Source organism: Mastomys coucha, unplaced genomic scaffold (assembly GCF_008632895.1).
Source record: "Mastomys coucha isolate ucsf_1 unplaced genomic scaffold, UCSF_Mcou_1 pScaffold22, whole genome shotgun sequence".
Taxonomy (NCBI): domain Eukaryota; kingdom Metazoa; phylum Chordata; class Mammalia; order Rodentia; family Muridae; genus Mastomys; species Mastomys coucha.
Genome location: NW_022196905.1, coordinates 62,938,442 through 62,954,128, shown reverse-complemented (window position 1 = coordinate 62,954,128; position 15,687 = coordinate 62,938,442).

Sequence of the window (15,687 nt, the reverse complement as noted above, 5' to 3'; positions counted from 1 at the left end):
AAGCCGAATCCCGTGCCCACCTGGCCAGAACCCATCGTCCTGAGGAATAAGGGACCCCGCAAGAAACCCTGGTCCGCGGCACATAACAATGAACATTTGCAAGTGAACATGTATATATGCAGAGGGCTGTACTGGGGCACACTGTGACACACTACAGCTTCCAGGATAAGGTGTTTCCTAAGCTTTGTTTTGTTGTTGCTGTTGTTTGTTCACTTGCTTTACTTAGCAGAGGGAAGGTGTAAGAGTAAAGGGATGGAGAGATGAGCAGGACTGGAATGCATTACGGGAAACTCACAAGTAATCAATAAATATTTTTTAAAATTTTATATAAGAAAGCTACAAACAAGCTGGACGGTGGTGGCACATGCCTTTAATCCCAGCACTTGGGAGGCAGAGGCAGAAAGATTTCTGAGTTCGAGGCCAGCCTGGTCTACAGAGTGAATTCCTGGACAGCCAGGGCTATACAGAGAAACCCTGTCTCAAAAAAAAAAAAAAAAAAAAAAAAAAAAAAAAAAAAAAAAAAAAAAAAAAAAGCTACAAACAGAAACCTATAGCAAACTTTACTGAGCAATCTTTTAGACTATTAGGTGTTCTGGGCATTTTGTAGCCTACAAAAATGTTGAATTATGTTTTAATTTGTGCTAAATTCTTTTAACTTTGTATAGCTATATTGTGGAAAATCAAACATGACTCTTGGAAATTGTATCTTTGTGACTCTGATTTCTGCCTTTCGCTCATTCATTACTTAATTGAAAACAGACTCTTCTCTCATACAATATATCCCTACCACCATTTCCACTTCCTCTGCTTCCCAGTCTCTGCTCCTACCTATACTCTTCCCTAGATCCTTTCCAACTTTCATTTCTTCCTTAGAAAAGAACAGGCCTCCAAGAGAAAACAGGCAAAAAAACCAAAATGAAATATAATAAGACAAGGCAAAAACCCTTATATAGAGGTTGGACATGGCGAGTCAAGAAAAGAAAAAGAGTTTTAAGAGCAGGCAAAAGAGTCATGGATATACCTGTTCCCATAAAAGTACCAAGATACCAACCATAGCATATATGCAGAGGACCTGGTGCAGACCCATAAAGGTTCTGTGCTTGCTGCTTCATGAGTACATATGAGCCCTGCTTAGTTGACTCAGTGTGCCATGTTCTCCTGGTGTCCTCCATCCTTTCTGACTCCTACAATATTTCCTACACCCTGTTACAGATGTCCTCAAGCTCAAAGGGAAAGACCCCATGGCAGACTGCAAATTTAGATTCCTCACGAATGCTCTGGTCTTTGTACCCCCAACCCATCTAATGATAATTGGAAAAGTCACTAATATATGAGTATAGAAGATTATCATTAGGAATCATTTCATTGTTTGTTTGGTTTTTGTTTTGTTTTGACTGAGTTGTGTTTGGTCCTATCCTGGGTCTTTGGGGTATCCAGTCGTTAGTTCTTGGCCATCGAGGAACTTTCTGCCATGGGATTCTTCTTGTGACATCAGCCCCAAGTTAACCCAAACATTGGTTGGCTACTGTAGGCTTACATTTTTTTTAAAGACACTCTAAGAAGTCTCAAGTTATCATTCCCCAGAACATCTTGCAGACAGGACATATTTTAAGAGGTTGGTTATGCCTGGGTTGGTTATACAGGGTTCTCTTTCTATTACTTTCTGAAAAGCCCTGGAAATAAACAATTACAGTTCTTACATTATTACTGTATTAGTTATAATTATGTGATATAATCATGGTTTTTGTCTACTAGGTACAGGTGAACTCCAATCTCAACTAGATGAATCATTGATGTGTGGCTTTGGTCATCGTAGCTGTCACCGGCTACATGAACTGGGTTCCCTGAATGGAGAGATGGGGCTACATGGCAGGACAGCAAGAGAAGAATAAAAAATGAGACCAGGTTACTGATCAAGGCCCAATGTTTACTTAGGAGTCTGAGTATATATAGGGAGGGGACCCATCCCCCTCAATGCCAGGATCTCAAAGCAGCCTCTTCAGCATCTTGTTGGATGTCTGTAACTCAGTAAGTCAGCAGGTGGTGGCTTCTATCAGGAAGCTGCAGAAGTGGCAGGACAATACACTTCTATGTGGGAAGGCTCCACCCTAGGTGGGCTAGCTGGCTGTGGCAGAGCAAAGTCTGAATGAGCCTGCACCAGGCTGGGGTAGGGCACAGGACATATTTCTTGAGTTCTTTGATTCTTATTTTAGTTGACAATAAAATGTAGCATCATTCCATTATACTTTCATTCTGAGGGCTAAGCAGATACATAAAATACCCAAGTTAGTTAACAACCTAAATCTCAAATGTTTTGATCTATGTAAGTATATATGTTTAGGAATCCAGTAAGTACTTATGAAATTAGAACATAATAACAAATTCAATAACAAGTTATTAAAAATAAGTGAAATGTATCCTCAAGTTTTCTCTCTTGATATCTTTTGCTATCTCTTACCCTTACCCTATCCTTCTATTTTTACCTTAAACAAATGTTAGTCTATGTTTTGATGATCATTATCCATGTAAATCTGTATTCATGGGTGAAAGACTGAATTTAGAAATTTGGAAAAAGCATGTTAATGGAGATGCATTAATGTATACTGTATAACCTTTACTTTAAAAAGGCATAGGAAATCTCGGTAATGAGCCAGGAATGTGGACTGGTCAGTTCCAGGAACTTGTTGGTCACAGAGACCCCCTCCAGCTAGGGTCCAGAATAAGGAACAGGATAGTGGTCAGCCATTAAGAAGATAGCATTGCCCAGAATAAGGAACAGGATAGTGGTCAGCCATTAGGAAGATAGCATTGACCAAACAACATTCCTCTTGACAATGTTTTACTTATGACCCTGACTCAACCAGGGGTTGGGTCCTTTTGGAATTTTCCACTGTTTTTATGTTATGTTTCCTTGGTAACCCTCTCACCTCCCCCCCTAGTTTGTGTTTTTTCCCTTTAAATACCCCTCACTTCTTGTGTTCGGGGTCGAACCCCTCTGGCCTGCCAGGCTACGAGTTCAACCCCAGATCTGGCTTATCCCGAATAAACCTCATGTGATTGCAGCAAGATCAGTCTCTCATGAGTTATTGGGTGGTCGCATCATCCTGAGACTTGAGTGAGGGTCTCCCCAGTTCTGGGGGTCTTTCAATGGGCATGTGTTCTTTAAGTCTATCTAAACTTTGTTGATGTATATTAAAACATATAATTTTTCTGAGATTTAAATTTAGAATATTTGGTATTGTTGTGCTAATATTTTCCAATTCTCTTGTACATGTAGGGCTTTATTGTTTTTCATTCTTATTTTACTTTTCCTGTTGAAAATCTACATAATCACATCTATTCACTCACACACACATAGGCCTTTGGAATTTAGATGTTATAGAGACAGGTTCTGTAAAACTCTTGTTTTCTATATAGAAAAGCAGAAATAGACTCTAGCTATAGGAAACAGAGAGTTAAGACTGGAGGAGACAAGACAGATAGATTTTATAGAACATGGGGCTTGAGGGGTAAGAGTTACACACAGAAAGTATTCCAAAAGTCACAGTGAATGCTTTGGCTCCAGTGTAGAAATCAAGATTTGCATATAAACAAATTGCATAAAAACCTAAGGGTAAGGTTAGTGTCCAGTTGCAACACAGGGCAAAAAGTCACTGGTCAGATTCACTAGACACAAGAAGAAATATAATAAATTTTCTAAAACATTCAGGATAAAGTACAGTGAAGAAACTTGACTAAATAGTATTCTCTCATTTCACAAAAGAAAAAAATCTGAAAAGTAACAAATTATTTTCAAGTGTTAGTATATAGCAGCAAATATCAAGAATATTAAAAGGAATAAAATATATCAGCCATCTGTCAGCAATATTCTCAGTGTAGCATCCAATAACATTTGCCAAGTATATGATTGAAGTGGTTAAACATAACCCAAATAAGTGGAAAAGAAAAATCAATGGGTCAAAACTTACACAGATGCAGATTTAACAGACAAAATATTAATTTGACTATGTGACTTGTGTTCAAGAAGTCAAGTCATAAAAATATATGAAAAAGGACCAAATAACAACTCTAGACAGAGAAACTACAAGGTTTAAAATTTTAAGAATTGTCTGAGGTTAATCTCTAATAAGATCATTTGTCAGAAAAAAATCAATGAAGGTAAGAATGAAATAATGTAAACTATAAAGAGAAAAGAATTTTAGAAAATCGATAGAAACTCAAGAAGCCATGAAAGAACTTGAAATAGTTCAAAATGCATCTCAGTACTGTCTACCAAAGAAGGTAAAGAAAGAGTGTTTGAAGAAACCATGATTAAACAATACAAGTTGGATAGTTAGATGAGCCACACAAGCCATAAGTTTAGAATATTTCTACAAAATAATTATGAGATTTCCACCACACTTGTCAGAGTAGATGTGTGTGTGTGTTTGTGTGTGTGTGTGTGTGTGTGTGTGTGTGTGTGTGTGTGTGTGTGTATGAGAGAAAGAGACAGAGAGAGAGAGACAGAGAGAATGAAAAGGAAATATGGTTGATAAAATAGTAAGGAAAACTGCACAATAACTTTGAGTGGCTTTGGTGGTTAACAGGGTCTGCCATGTTCACTGGTCATTTGATTTCCTGATGAAATTTTTCCAAGTATCTGCACGTGTTTCTCGATAAAATTACCACGTGAGTCTGTGGGTTTTATAAAACAGATTCTCATACAGTATAATTGAACATCATTGGATCTACTGAGAGTTATAAGGAAGAGGACAGTTCCTCTTATTTTACTCCTATCTACTTGTTTAGGAGCAGCTTTCTTTATTATCCGCTGGCCTTCCAGTGTATGTATACAACCAGCTTTCCTGGTTCTACGACTTTCAGTCTGAATTGGACCATTGGTTTATTCCTTGGGCTCTAGATTTCATTTATTGTATCATGAAGCTTTTATTCAACTTCCATGATCAACTGAGGCAAATACTCTATTAACTGTTCACTGTGCATATATTTCTAATATATGCATACACACAGGCACACACATAATTACATATTATTGTTTTTTTAAATAAATATGATTACTATAATAGGGAAGATATATTGACAAATTTTCCTTGTACTAATATTCTGTGCAGATAATAGGATTATAAGGTCTAGCTACTCTACTCCCAGTCATATAACCAAATAACTCCACATCCTAGTGAAAAAAATATGTACACATCTATGTTTGTTACCCTGATGTTTTCTATAAGAAGGAAATGAAACCAAACTTTATGTGCAGCAACAGATATACAACTAATGAAAATTTAGTATTTACACTGCTGGGGGCCAGCCCCAGTGGTTCTTCTTTCTTGGTTCTCTCTTGAGGTGAGCTAAGTGGTACAAGCATCGGCAGGGGAAAAACTTGGTCTTGTGAGATATTTAGGGTTGCCTTTTCTATAATGAAATGTTTACCCATCTTAAATTGAAGTTACTTTGCAGTGGTAGCTGCCTTGCTTGAGTTCCTCTGAGGCCAGACATTGCAGTCCCTGGTGTTTAGTACCTCAGAGTAAACCAGCAGGGATTAAGTAAAAGGATTTACTTTTGGTACTCCTTTCTCCAGTGCCAGAATTCTCTTTGGCTAAGCTGGTTAAATCTTTGTGAACTAGAGAGGAAGGAAAGAAAAAGAATTAAGATGCTTTATAAAGTCCAATATGCAAAGACATGCTAGGGTGATGGGGCAAGAATGGGTAGGGGGAGCACCCTCATAGAAGCACAGGGCAGGGAGTGGTAGTGGGATAGGGGTTTTGTGGAGGGGAAACCTGGAAGGGAAGGGAGATAACATTTGAAATGTAAATAAAGAAAAGAACCATTTTTTTTAAGAGAACTATAATATCAGAGAGCCAAATAAAGGCTTCTAAACCCAACTCCCATATTACAGCCAAGAAAATAAATCAAAAGCTGTAACATATAAAAAATATGCACAAACTCATGTACATTCAAACATTTATACACTCACATGTTGACTGTACCCAACTATTCATCACAATGAACTCCACAGGTATTTATGTATGCTAACATACATACACATATACCTACACATGTACATATAGACAAACAGACATGCACATTTGGGTGGATGGATGGATGGATGGATGGATGGATGGATGGATGGATGGATGGACAGATGGATGGATGGGGCAAAGCTCCCCCAAACAAATCATTCAACCTACAACTTTATTTCTTTTCTCTGGCCTTTTTATACCTTCTTAGACAAAAAGATCTTCAGAAAATTACCTCAGAGATAAAATGTTATACAGAATGACAGTTCAGAAGGATGTTGATTTGTGTTCAAGGAAGTGTTTCATTATACTATGCTCATTATAAATTCAAAGCAACAGTTTTTACATGGTCTTGCCTTACCATTTTGCATACCCGTGACTTTATCCCTGGACCTAAATGTTTTTTCTTGAACACAAATTTGTCCCAAGTCTACTTCTCTTTTTAGTGTAATTATGAAAGCTCATTGTATTTCTTAATATGTTGCCTTTACTTACTATTATGAGGAGTAAGCACATTCTATTCTTGATTCTAACTTTATTACATGTTTCAAGCCACTAAGACCATTTCTAAAAACTTTCCTCCTAAAATTACTTGAATCAAATCAGGGATTCTATAGAATCATTATTTATTTGTCTATATAGCATCACAACAAGATAGTACATCTTCATAGGTCTGCAGAAATCTGCTCAAAAGCATGGGTTAATACCTTGTGATTGTCATATATTTAATATTAACAGGAGAAGCATATTAATAGCGGGACTCTTTCCTCAAAACAAAGTCTTCTGCCTTGCCTAGAGAAGCAAATCAGTCATATACTGGCAGAAGCATCTCAGGAAGATCACCTGCTAGTTTTTAGCGTGCATATGTGTGTGTATGTGTGTATGTGCGTGCGTGTGTATATGTGTGCGCGTGTGTGTGTGAAAATATGTTCAAGAGCACAATAGATGATAGAAAACACACAAGAACAGAAGGCAACCAAGATTGTATAGGACACAAAATAGGATATAAAGTTCTATATTTTCTTTTGTTTTGTAAGGTGCTGCTTTGCCATTCCCAACTTGAAATATAGTACAGCTATTTGAGATGAGAAAATTCTAGGAAAATATCTTCATCAGATATTTTCTGTGCATCTATACACCAAAGAGTACAATGCCTACTGAGCCCCAAAAGGCTATCAGATCTCTTGAAACCTAAGTTGCCTATATTATGAGATACCATGTGGGTGATGTAAATCAAATCCTTGTCCTCTGGAAGAGTAGTCAGTTCTGTTAACCACTAAAGTAGTCATGAAGCCCTGTTTAGGGAATTTATTTCCTAATCATTAATGTGGGAGGGCTCTGACCACAATGATGGCCATGTTGACCTGGGGACATGATTCTGAGATACATAAATGAAGCTGAAAAAGTCATGGGGAAGAAACTAGCAAGCAACACTGCCCAAGGTCTCTACTTCCGTTCTTGTCTACAGACTTCTGCTTTAGTTCTTGACTTCCCTTGATGATAGTTTATGATATGAAAGTGTAATCAAACAAAACGATTCCTACCCAACTTGTTTTATATCAGTATTTTACCATAAGAGCAAAGGAACAAACTACATAAATAAAATTGTTTCTGCTAATAGAGTTGTAAGCCCTGAGAAAACTCCATTACTTCTTAGGAATGGACATTCCAATGACCACTCTAACTACATAGAAATTTATAGAAGTATACATAATTTTGGATAGACAAGTGTTTACATGACTTCTTTAAACCATCTGTGTGCTTCTTTTGTTAGTAAATTAAAATAAATTGATTTAATTTAAAAATAAATATAAAACGTACTTCTCATTTCCCATGAGAACTTTCTGAATAAACTTGGGAGTTTTTATGTGACTAGAATATAAGACATTGAACCTGAATAAAAACCTGTAGTATTTAGACATAAACATTCAACTATTTGCTACTTAAACTTGGATGGGGGAAACCACAGCAGGAAAAAAAGAAAATTCCAATGTCATATTTACTATCTAAAAGGAAAGTAAATACTAGCTCCAAAATTAAGAACACTGACTATTATTGTAGAGATCTTGGATTTGGTACTCAGAACCAATATGGATCACCATAGTTTGTAACTTCAGTTCCAGGGGGTCTGACACTCTTTTATGATAGCCACAGGAACAAGGAATACTGAGATTCTTGACTATACAGATATATCTACTAGACTCTAGGGCAGTAGTTTTGTCTTGCTAATGCTACAACTTTTTATTACAGTTCCTCTAGCTGTGATAACCCCTAACCATAAATTATTTTTTGCTGCTATTTTTTAGCTATAACTTTGAATGAATAAGAATGAAGAATATGTATGAAGATTTACATTATCATAATATAAATATCTGTACTTTCTGATTGTCATAGGATATCCCTATGAAAGGGTTGTTCTACCCCCAAAAGAAGATGGGACCCATAGGTTGAAAACCACTACTCTAGGGTAAGCAGCTACATTTTCTTCTTTTTGTCTTTTAAGTTTCTCTATCAACCTCCAGACACCAGTGTTCTCTTCTTTCACCACAGTGATTGAAAGAGCTTTGTATGTAAGATGCTACCATATGAGCTGTATGGCCACACAAGATGCAAGTTGTATGCCAGATTCAAGGTTACAATCAACTGCAGTCCAAGACTGTTGAGTCCTGTGAGAAATACTTAGATTCATTACACATTCATTTTTAAGTTATTTTTGTTATTGTATGTGTAAAAATTTTAAAATCCCATATTCAGTCATATGACTCTATATGGGGTAATACCAACAACTGAAGGTATGAGATCTGTGTTAAGGGACATGAAAGCCAAATGAACAGCCCTTGGTGGAATCTGCCACACTGAACAGTTTCAAAAACTGTATGTAGGTATGCCTTCCTCAAGGAGAAAGACATTTTCCTTAAGAAGATAGAGCAAAACATCTTATCTGCTTGATGTGGAATCCTAATAATGACTTTCTTTGGAGTTCAGAAATAGGACAATCACTTCCTCACACCAACATTGCCATCAATATTCATTGCACCAAACTACTTCCCTTAACCTTTCATTTAACATCACAAAAATGGCATTTTATGCCTGTGTACTTCTTCCTGTAAACCCACGGTTTCCGTCAAAATGCCAGAAAGTAAAAATGGAAGGATTCCCAGATAATCCTATGAAATTCCTAATATTACCAGTCAAAACCATGAGAATGATGGCATCAGGATTAGTTTGAGAAAGTATCCTTACTTAGAAAGGCTTAAGGAGATCATACTACTTGATACAATGTAGATTTCTAGATAGAAACCAAGGACAGAAAGAGGATACCATGGATACATATGCACATTTTAATATATTTAATTGGTAATAATGAACTGACATTAGTTTGTTATTTTAATAAACATACAGAATTAATGTAACATTTTAATATAAGGGCACTAGGCTTGGGCTATATGAAAACGCTCTTCACTACATTTTCAATGTTTCTGTCAGCTTAACAACTTAAAAAAAAAACTACTTTAAAAGGCATTAAAATAATTGGAAGTGTTTTGACTAAGACCTTAATGAGTCACTTGAGATGACAGTAGGCTACATGGCAAGTGTTTTAACATTAGACTGATGGAGTTCAATTTCACCTCTGTTACCATGTAGAGGCATAAATCAACATAATTTTTATCTGTTGAAGCCATGGTATCCTTTTATATGCATACAGAGGGTAATAATATCCTTGTAAACTTGCAATGAAGTTTAAATGCAATCAGATATCTAAATCATCCAAAATGATACTTGTCACTGAACACTTAAATGATATGACCAAGGGCTCACCACCATTAGACAGGGCTTGACTTGAGCTTCTAGGGATCTACTCTGATTTTGTGACAGACTAGTTCCATTTCAAATATGAACAACCAGCTTTTAGAGCGGACTGCTCAGGCTTCCTTTTTTCCTTTTTGCCCCTTAGCTTGGGAATTCTTTTTGCATCCCATGTACTGTCATTCTGAGGCCTTCCCCTGAGCTCTGGTATAAAGGCTGGCAATATACTGGAAAGAAGATTATGTGAACTAATGAAGACACAGGGAAAACAGAATAGGAGCAAAAAAAATATGGAGTTCCAAAATTTAGCACAAGAAAAATATTTGTATCCACCTCAATGAGCAGCTGAGTTGTCTTTATTCCCAGCTTTCTGAAGAACAGATTGCTAAAATTCAATTGAATGTAACACTCTGATTAGGCATAATTATTCTATTTATTATATATTTGAAGTTTAATATGACACATTTCCTTGTAATACATATGGTAATTAAACATCTATTAATTTAAAACAACATCCCACCACGCATGCTTATTTTTTTTTTTTTTTGGATATTACATTCAAGTAAGCAGGTATTATCTTTTATGTCTTGAAATACAGGCAGAGAGAGGAGCTTTTTCCCTAAAAGCTTTTACAGAAAACACTGTGAAACCAGAAGCTCTTTGTGTTAGTTACTTTCTGTGGCTACAATAAAACACCATGACAAAAAGCAATGTATGGAAGACTGTTTATTTCGATATGTGGATTCAGAGTGAAAGTCCATTGAGGTAGGTATAGACATAGCTTCAAGAGGCCAGAGCAGAGAGATCACACCTACATCCTCAAACACAAATCAAGGATGGAAAAGAATTGAGGTGAAGCCAGAGACGCTCCAATTATAACACCAGTGACTTATTTCCTTCACCCATGTTTCATCGAGTTAGTATTCTACAACCTCCCTAAATAGCACCACCAATCAGGAACCAAGTTTCAAATGCATGAACCTATGAGAGATATTTTTCATTCAAACCATCACATTTTCTAACAACTACATTTTTAGTTCCCTTATGTGACAAGGTGTTGGGACTAAAGCTCAGCAGAGTCAGAGGCTCTGAGGGAATGGTACATGAGGTATCAAGGTGGTTTTTGTCTTCATGCTAAAACATAAGAAGAGAAAGGAACAAGCAAATGGGTGTTTACAACCCAGCACACTTCATGTCAAATAAAAATCTAAATTTCACCAGTGAAATGTTTTAGTTTCTTTCTCAGTATCCCCAGCTAGTTGGTTAAATCTACACACCTCAGCAAGTCGATGTGAGACCACAAGTTCAGTGGCTGATAGCTATTCCTTCAACTATTGATCTAGTAAGCAAAATCTATACTGGCATTATTTAAAAAACAAACAAACAAACATTGTTTTCTGAAAATTACATTTTTTTGTTTGAAGTTTTATTTTGAAATGAGAAAAACATTATGTTTATTATAAAGAAAACCAAGCAAGAACTGGTATATAAAATGAAAAGATTATGAGATGTTAAATTATTAGAAAATATTTCAATTGTCAATATTGGTTGTTCTCAGCATACACATATCATATATATGATTTCAAAGACATGGATTAAAAACATTGAAGCCATAGGCACATACATAAGTTTGTGAGGTAGAACCTTTCAGCAGCTCTTCTTTCTGCAGCCATTACTACGACCACAGCAGTTTGTGAGGATAGATAGGTGTCAGAACTCATCAGGAATTTCAAGATGTTTCCTCCCACTGAGAAATATAGAGTTAGTTTTGCTGGCTTTTTTTTTCTCTGCCTCTGAGCTGCATTAGAGTTAATTTTTTTTTTCTAGCTGAAAAGCACCAGGGAAGATGCTCAGGCAAAAAACAATCTATTTTTAGTCTTTAGCTCATTCTGACGTGAAAGCAAAGATCCGCTGCAGCTGTAACACCTGGGAGTTTCCTGTGCTCAGTAAACAGGGCTAGTGTATAGCAAGAACTGTATTTGGAGCTCTAAAATTCACGAATTGTGAATTGTAGCATTGTAAGGAACAAAGAAATGCCTAGAGGAAGAAAGAATGCTCTGGACATTCAACAAAGCAACAAGGAAAGGAGAAAAAATAGGAAGGAGGAAAGAAAGGAAGAGAAGAATTCCACTGGCTAGTGTGGGAGACAGGTGTACGAGACAGTCTAATATGCATCATCTAATTCATTTTTATGTATTTCCATTCTTGAAATATTTCTGGACTTAGTGTCCTCACTTTTTAAACCTTGAATGATACATTAAAGATCAACCACAGGCCGAGGCAGCAAATAAAGGGAACAGTGTTGTCTAGAATGTTGAAGATGCTTAGTTCACTCTTGAGTACCAAAACAAACAACAACATGGAATGCAGATGAAATTTGGGTTAGGATGTAACTCAGTTGAAAGAGTGCATCCCTACTGCCAGTGAGGCTCTGAGTACTATCCCGGCATGGCCGCATAATCTAGGCATGGGCAAGCATGACTGCAATTATAATCACAGCACTTGAGTATGGGATTCAGGAAAACCTGAAGCTCAAGAGCATCTTCAGTGACATAACAGTATAAAGCTAACAGAGCTGGTCCTCTGGGATAATGTACTCCAGCTCAATTTCCAATTCCTAAAAATCAAAACAAATGGAATATCTGAATAGCACACCCCAAGTCAGGTGCTGTAATCAAGTGCATGACAGGTAAGTTGCAGCTAGCGTATTAGTTGCCAAAAGGTTGGTTTCTGCATCCTTTTGGAAAGATGTTCACGTTCCATCATTAAGAAGAAAAATAAAACGGTAAATTGCATTATTTTACTTTTTTTAAAAAAAGGAGATTCTTTATAATTAGCATCACATGCCTGCTGAGTGCTTATCTTCTGGTTCTAAAATCTACTGGCTTTAGAATACAGTACTTTCAAATCACCAGGACTGCCACTGCTCAAAGCACTGTAGCTAGCACTCTGCACATGTGCCAAGCATGAATCCAGGCCCTTCAAACACTTGACTGTGACTGAGACTATGGGAAGGCACTCATGCTACACAGCACAAAGCTACAACACATGAAGTCCAACAGAGATGTTATACTAGGGATTCAACCTGTACAAATTTCCTTAGTAAGATCAACGAAAGACATGATTCAAACCCAGCCAACTTAGTAAATGTAGTGTACATGAATAATGCTCCCCTGAGCCCAGAATATGACCTAGAACTGCTGTGTGATGTGTCCTCTCTTAGAAAGGAGTTAGAAATCACACTGATGCAAAAACGTGGCAGTAGTAGGTTATCCTCTATGGACCATGACCTCATCAGCCATACCCCACCGGGTATGAGTGCTCTACAACTGAATTGACCTTAAATCTAATTAGACTGCTATTGGTTACGCCTAAGATATAAGTGCCACTAATGCCCCATTAGGGAAATCTGGGCTGTTAACTGCTTTGTTCCATCAGTTTCACAGCTAGATAGATTGGCTTTCTCTTTAGGCACTTTTTAAAATTGTACCTTTGGCTACTAAGAGAGCTAGTCCTCTGGGAGAATGTACTCCAGCTCAATTTCCAATTCCTATGTCTGAAGTTTATAGTGCAATTTTTAAATTTGTTACACTCAATATGTATTAATTCTTTTCATTAAATAAAATGATTTTTTTTAACTCTAGTGCTATCTTAGTTGTGTCTTAATCTGTTCAAGGGATTGTATGTTAGGCAGTTTATGATACAGTTTATCACAGCAAGTTTAGTGATAAGAAAATGGTATTCCTTAGTCATGGCACACCCTCATAACAATAGATATTCATCAGGATTTATTGTATTTGAATACATGAGCATCTTTCATTTCTCAGTTTTTATAGCAAGATTAAATTAAATTAAATTAAATCCATGAGCTGAGTCTTTCTTCCAATTCTCAGGTCTGTTCTACTTGCTCTTACCTAAAATGCTTTCACAAATGAGCAAAGTGGACAATTCAAATTGTTCCAGGATTCCAGTGTGAAGTGCATAGATAATGTGATCACATGAGATGACCCTCCCTTAGAGAACAGCTGTTGTCTGTGACAATCATGAATCCATGTGTGATTTTGTTATTCTTTTCACATTGCATGGTTTTATCTTTCTTTATTGAATACAGAAGGACTAAATATTTAATATTTTCCTGTAGTACATTATTAGATTGAAATATATTCTGAAAGATTAAATCTAAATTCATCCATATTTTCCCTCATAGTTTCCTTTATTGTCACATTTAGAAAGTGTGTTCTTCTCTGGTCTTCTATGTAGAATGAGTGTATGCACAAATGCCAACCCCCATATGTGTGAAAGGTGTCCCATGAACATAAAATAAATTGTGGAAGAATTCAAGACATGATGAGTAAATGTGAGAACACGTGATTATTTTTACCATCTTTTATATGTGTGTATGAATTGTACATCAAGAGTAGTAAACCTAAGTAGCTGAACAACATCTCAGTTCATTTTAGTTCAAGAATTACAAGAACACATGCCACTAAATAACTGAAGAGGGTAACTGGTTAAGCATTGATCATTCCAGCATACTTTCCCTCCTACTGAAAATAAAACCGCAATGTAACCTAGGTGTAAAAATCCACTGACTGTGACTTTGGGGATTTCCTTGGGGCATATGATACAGTACAGCACACAGTCCTCCTCCTTTTAGCCAAAACATGGACAGGCAGTTCAGATTTTTAATGAAATGTTTGTCCAATTTAACCAATGTGTAAAAACATTATGCTAAAATTCATCAGGAATTTATACGTAACTATATTCTCTAGAAGAAACATGTGTGTGCTGTTTTGCAAGACCAAAGGTTGCCTTACAAATATTTATGTGCATTATCCTGGTCAGTATTGAACTCTTTACATATCTGAAATGGTAAAAGTAGGTGATGAGTAGATCAAGTATCCTTTCTTTCCTTGAACTTATTTTAAGCTTTGTCATATTTGTGCTAAGATTGATATACTCTACTTTGTGCTATGTTTCAATTTTTTATTAATTTTTATAATCATTTAACAGCTAATATTTATGTGATATAAGTGTGTAGTCTTCTAAAGTTTTTTATAAGAACACTATTCAATATAATTTTAATACATCTATTATAGTCAAGAACCTACAAACATAAAAATATCAAAGTGAATCGGAAAGACTACGTTTTAGTATTGGCTTAAAAATGAAGACTCAAAATTATCTTTGGATAAACAAAAAAAGCTGTGTGGTTTCTTGTTATAAAACATCTTTATGTTTCAGATTTCTTATATTTTTTCCATGATAAGTAACACTATATAGATAAAATTAAACAAAGGTTGCAACTACATGGGCAATAAATAAATAAATTTACTGAGTGATTTCCTAATTTTTTTAAAGTTTCATTTATTATTATATGTAAGTACACTATAGCTGTCTTCAGACACCCCAGAAGAGGGCATCAGATCTCATTACAGATGGTTGTGAGCCACTATGTGGTTGCTGGGATTTGAACTCAGGACCTTTGGAAGAGCAGTCAGTGTTCTTAACTGCTGAGCCATCTCTCCAGCCCCATGATTTCCTAATTTAAATGATCTGTGTTTAATCAAAAATGTTTCCAATTGAAAATTTTCTAATGATCTTGTTATTCATATCACATATAGCATTAACCCCAAAACATTCATTTAGAGAGACAAACCAGTAACAATCTAGGTTCAACAAAATAGCTATCTAATCTAAGAAACAAAAGGACAGCTGTCACAATTGCTTCCAAAGTTTGAAAAATAATGCATAAGATATGTATATAGAAAGAAAAACTAATATCCATTCCAAATGAAAGAATAGTCTCTTCACATCTTCTTATATATAATTCTTTATCTTCTCTTCAGATTAAACCTTTTCC